Source organism: Sorex fumeus, unplaced genomic scaffold (genome assembly GCF_029834395.1).
Source record: "Sorex fumeus unplaced genomic scaffold, SorFum_2.1 ptg000044l, whole genome shotgun sequence".
Lineage (NCBI taxonomy): Eukaryota > Metazoa > Chordata > Mammalia > Eulipotyphla > Soricidae > Sorex > Sorex fumeus.
This window is the reverse complement of record NW_026606101.1, coordinates 22,254,090-22,259,644: the sequence shown is the minus strand read 5'-3', so window position 1 is coordinate 22,259,644 and position 5,555 is coordinate 22,254,090. Positions and strand designations below refer to the sequence as shown.

The following is a 5,555-nucleotide window of genomic DNA, read 5'->3' as shown; positions in this document are numbered from 1 at the left end:
GCATCCCCCTAGGGCCCCCCCCCCCCCCCCAGCACAACCAGGAGTGATTCCTGAGTGCAGAGCCAGGAGTAACCCCTGAACATCGCTGGGTACGCTGGGTATGGCCCGAAAACAAAAACAAAATGCAGATCCCATATCCTACATGCAGGTGGATGTGGCAGGACCAAAGTATGCAGCCCCTGATGAGCACTGAAACCACGCATGCGCCACCCTGTCAGCGCTGCAGCCATGCCCCTGCCGCCTCATCAACGGAGGGATGCAAGAGGGACACAGTTGGTTCAACTCCGAGGGTGTGAACATTTAGACAGGAGAGCCTGCTATTTCATTTTTGGCTTTGGCTTTTTGGGTCATACCTGGCAGTGATTAGGGGCTACTGCACTCAGGAATGAGTGTCTCTGCACTCAGGAATCCCTCCTGGCAGTGCTTAGGGGACCCTATGGAATGCCGGGGATCAAACCCGGGTTGGACGCGTGCAAGGCAAACGCCCTCCCCGCTGTACTATGGCCTTGGTCTCAAGAGTGCTGTTTTGTAAATAAATACAAGGTCTCACGAACTCTAAGCTGAGAAGGCAGTGCCTCAGAAGGAGCAACTTCCCAGCAGGCTAGAGTCAACCTGGAATGCCACGACCTGTGTGGCTGGCCAGGGAGCACCACCGGCTCGGATTTGGGCTGAGAAGTGAGCGGGTGTCAGAAAGAGCAAAGCCACTGGTGCTCTCGGGGGTGGCACAAGAAGCTGCTTCTGGGGCTGGACAGAGAGCACAGTGGGTAGGGCGTTTGCCTTGTGCGCGGCCGAGCCGGGTTCGATTCCCAGCATCGCATATGGTCCCCCAAGCACCGCCAGGAGTAATTCCTGAGTGCAGAGCCAGGAGTGACCCCTGTGCATCTCCGGGTGTGACCCAAAAAGAAAAAAAAAAGCTGATTCTTCGGTCCTGGGACTCACTTCCCTTAACAGTTTGTGGTCTTCACCAGGAGTCTGGTTGCTTTTTCATTTTGTTTGTGTTTTGTTGCCCACACACCAGTGGTGCTCAGGGTTTACTCCTGGTTCTGCCCTGAGCTATTACCCATGGCTGGACTTGGGGGGGGGGCATATGCACTGGTCCTATCTGTTTTGGGCCACAGTGTCACGGCAGGTGCCATATGTGAGCCATTACTAGGGTGGAACCTTAATTTCCGTACTATTTCTCCAGGCCAGTTTATTATCTACTTACTTATTTTGATTTGGGATCCACAGCAGGTGGTGCTCAAGGGCTACTCTTGACTCGGTTTAAGGAGGTCCAGGGGGACCAGAGCAGATGCCGGGGTGAAGACCCACAAGGGCCCTGTCATGAAAGGCAGCTAAGTGGCACTGCTGTCTTTTCAAGTTGTTTTTTCTGGGGGGGGAGGGGGATCACACCTGGCAATGCACAGGGGTTAATCCTGGCTTTGTACTCAGGAACTACCCCCAGTGGTGCTCGGGGGACCATATGGGATACTGGGAATCGAACCCAGGTTAGCTGAGTGCAAGGCAAACGCCCTATCCGCTGTGCTATCACTCCAGCCCCTCACTGCTGTCCTTTCAGAGATCTGGCAGTGACTCTTACCTGGAGGAGGCCAGGAGGACACCACAAAGGCCCCTCTCCAGTGCCCTGGCCACCTGGGGGATGCTTTGGAATAAGTGACCCAACAGGAAGAGTTCTGGTAAATGACTGGGCTCGGGCCTAATGCAGGCAGTGACGCACCAGCTGTGGGTACAGCTCCCCTGGAAGGTCACATCCCTGAGTTTGAACAGGAGATCTGACTGGGACAGGGTCGCTACCCTCCAAACCCCTCTTTCTGTGGGACCCGGAGAAGCGGAGCCTGCCATGTAGTGGGAAGGAAACCCCTGCCCACCAAGTTTCCCAGCTTGAACTTTCAGCTCAGGCATCTCCAGCTCTGTGCCTGCCCCCCTTCCCACCCTGACAATCCCCCCCACCCCCGTAGGCACCGGACAGGACATCTTAGAATCTGCCCCGTCACAGTCACCGCGGCCAGGGCCAGCGCACCACAGTGACGCATCATTTCCATGCTGGCAGGCCTCCTCCTGGACAGGGCTGCCACTGGCCGGCCAAGTCTCAGGGCCTGGCGTGGGGCCACTGTGCTGGCCAGCCCGGGTGGGGACGCTCTTCCCGGAGGAGAATGCCACCTCCCGCTCCAACAGAGTACGGGAAATGCGGCTTTTCCTTTCTTTTTCTTCGGCCACACACGGCGGTGCTCACTCCTGGCTCTGTGCTCAGGGGTCACTCCGGGTGGAGTTCAGGGAAGCAGATGGGGTGCCAGGGATTGAACGAGCTCAGCTGTATGCAGAGCAAATACCTTAACCCTTATACTATGTTTTATGAAGTTTTTTTTGGGGGGGTGAGTGGGTGGGTGGCATACCCAGCAGTGCTCAGGGGTTACTCCTGGCTCTGTGATAGGGGACCAGATGGGATGCTAGGGATTGAACCTGGGGAGTTGTGTGCAAGGCATCGTCCTACCCTATGCCATCACTCCAGCCCACACTATGTCTTCTGGAGATGCTTCTTTGGTTTCCAGTTCTGGAGCATCCTGTGAAGGTTAAGACAGGGAGCAGAGCAAAGAGTGTTTCTTGAAAAACAAAAAGTCAGGAGGTCAGAAAGATTGTTCAGGGGCTGCTTGCTGCTGACCTGGCATCACGTAGGCCCCAAGAAGGCAGAATGTGGCTCTCGAGGCTCCCAACACCACCTGGGTGGGCCTGGTGACCCCTGGTACTGCAGGACCAGCACCTCATCCTCAGGTCCTCTCATTGAACTGCCAGTCTGGTTGGTTGAGAATCATCGGGGGTGTCTTTTTCCTCCATCCCTGAGCATGGCTCCAGAGAAACAAAACTCAAGTCAAAACCCAAACAGGCTAGAGAGATAGTACAGAAAATTTAGGTGTTTGCTTTGCATGAGGCCATCTCACTTCGGATCCCTGATACCACAAAGGGTCCCCTGAGCACTGTCCAGGGTCATTCCTGAGCACAGAGCCAGGAATAGCCTGATATGACCCTCCCCCCCACACACACACAAAAAAAAAAAACCTGGCAGGCTACTGGATGTAACCTGCCCACACGGCAGAGTCTGGCAAACTCCCCGTGGCGTACCCAATATGCCAAGTACCAGTAACAATGATGGGTCTCATTCTCCTAACCCTGAAAGAGCCGTGAATATGGCACTTTTTAAAATCTCAGAGCTAAAATAAATAAATAAATAAATAAAATCTCAGAGCTAGGGTGAAGGAGACGTTACTGGTGGCTGCTCAAGGCAATCAACAAACAACAGGATGATCGTGATCGTGATCGACACCCCCCAAAAAAAACACTGATATGACTCCCCCCCCCAAAAAAAAACCTCCAAATCTCCCTCCAGTAATACACCTGCGATTCCTGATTTACTCCTCAAATGTTCTGGGTCACACTCAGCATCACCCACCTCAGCGCCCCTTGGTCTCGGTCTCCACACTGACTTCTTCCCGCTGTTGTTGATTGTGCTGTTGTGATGACAGGGTTGCTTGGATCCCCGGCTGTGGTGCTTGCAGGGGATCCCACAGTACGTTGTGATGCAGGCCCACGTGACTCCGTGGCTGTGTGAGCACCGAGCTGTGTCCTCCCTTAGTCAGCTGCTGCCACCCCCACCGCTGTTCTTGCACCCTACCCCCATGCTGTTCACACATCTCTCTTTTAGTCGCAGTGTTTGTTGGGGGTGGGTCCCACCCCTTTTTGGTGGTGCTCAAATATGTTGGCTGCAGAGTTTGCAGTTTCCTGACTTTCTGTTTTTTTTTTATTTATTTTTTCTTTTTGGGTCACACCTGGCGATGCACAGAGGTTACTCCCGGCTCTGCACTCAAGAACTACTCCTGGCGGTGCTCAGGAGACCATATGGGATGCTGGGAATCAAACCCGGATTGGCTGCATGCAAGGCAAACGCCCTACCTGCTGTGCTATTGCTCCAGCCCCCCTGACTTTCTGTTTTTCAAGAAACACTCTTTTCTCTGCTCCCCGTTTCACCTTCACAGGATGCTCCAGAACTGAAGACAAAAAGAAACATCTCCAGAAGAGATAGTGTGGGCTAGAGTGATGGCACAGCGGGCAGGGTGATGCCTTGCACGCAGCTCACCAGATTCAATCCCTAGCATCCCATATAGTTTGCAGGGGCTGGAGCGATGGTACAGCGGGTAGGGCATTTGCCTTGCACATTACCAACCTAGGTTCGATCCTCGGCATCCCAAAGGGCCCTCCAAGCACTACTGGCAGTATTTCTTGAGTTCAAAGTAGAAGTTACTCCTGAGCTTTCCCAGGGATGGCCGCCGAACAAAAAACAAACAAAAGAAATAGTTTATAGTGGCACCAGGGGTCATAGACGGATCACCAGGATAGTGCTTGGAATGTGAGACTGAACTCGTTATTGTTTGAGATTCTGTTTTGTTCTGTTTTGTGAGGGTTGAGGGGTTGCACACTGGCTGTTCCTTACTCCTGGCTCTGTATTTAGAGATCACTCCTGGCAGGAGTTGGAGGACCATATGGGATGCCTGGGATTGAACTCATATCAGCCGTATGCGAGGCAAGCGTCTGACCCACTGTACTGTGGTCTAGTCCCAGAGAGACTGAACTCCTGACCGCAGCTTGCAAGCTGGACATTCTAAGCCACTGAGCTGCTTCCCTGGTCCTTGTTCTTCTTCTTTTCCCATTTTTGGTTGTTCTACCACACCAGGCAGTACTAGGGTGCTACCTTCAATCTGTTGCTGCATTAGGGGTTTTGAGGGATTTTGGGAAAGAGAAATAGAGGGTGTCTCCCAGCATTGCAGAGAACCATGTGGTGCTGCGGATGGAATCCAGGACCCAGCATACAAAGCATGCACTCCAGCCTTTTGATTGATTTTTCTGGCTTTTACTTTATTCTTGCTGTTCTTTCGTTTTGGGCCACACTCAGAGATCGATGCTCTGCACTCAGCGATCACTCCTGGTAGTGTTTGGGGGACCATATATGGGTTGCTGAGGATCGAGCCAGGGTCACCTGCATGCAAGGCAATGCCCTACCTGCTGTACTATTGCTCTGAAATGTGACACTAAGAAAACAATATTCACGGGCCTGACTCCCAGGAAGGCATGGAGAGGCCTCTTAGAGACCAAGGCCAGGCCTGGAGGTACATTGTCAGAGCTGCCGTAAGTTAGGCAGTCTTGATTTCCTGACTCTAATTTACTATTTATTCATTTTTGTTTTTCGGGTCATATCCTGTGTTTCCCAGGGGTTTTGCACTCAGAAATTACACTTGGCAGGACTTGGAGACCATATGGGATACTGAGGACTGAACCTGGTCGACCACTGGACTATCTCTCTGCCCCCCGACTCTAATTAAAAAAGTAAAGAAGAGAAAGAACAATTGAACCCGGTCAGCCACATGCAAAGACAAGCACCTTACCCACTGTACTGTCTCTCAGGCCCTGAGCCCTGGGAAATTGATGCACAACTTCTATTTATATTGGTGCCCGACCTGACTTCCACCATCAATATTTCATATGGAACCCCCACCCCTGCCAGGAGT

At 52.7% G+C, this 5,555-nt stretch overlaps 1 non-coding gene across 1 annotated transcript; it reads left to right on the top strand.

The window, feature by feature from the left end:
- The first annotated feature begins 5,125 nt into the window (after nucleotides 1-5,125).
- LOC130030899 (small Cajal body-specific RNA 20) lies at nucleotides 5,126-5,213 on the top strand. The gene has a single exon (XR_008793559.1). It is a non-coding gene; the product is annotated as a small Cajal body-specific RNA 20 (non-coding RNA).
- Nucleotides 5,214-5,555: the final 342 nt, after the last annotated feature.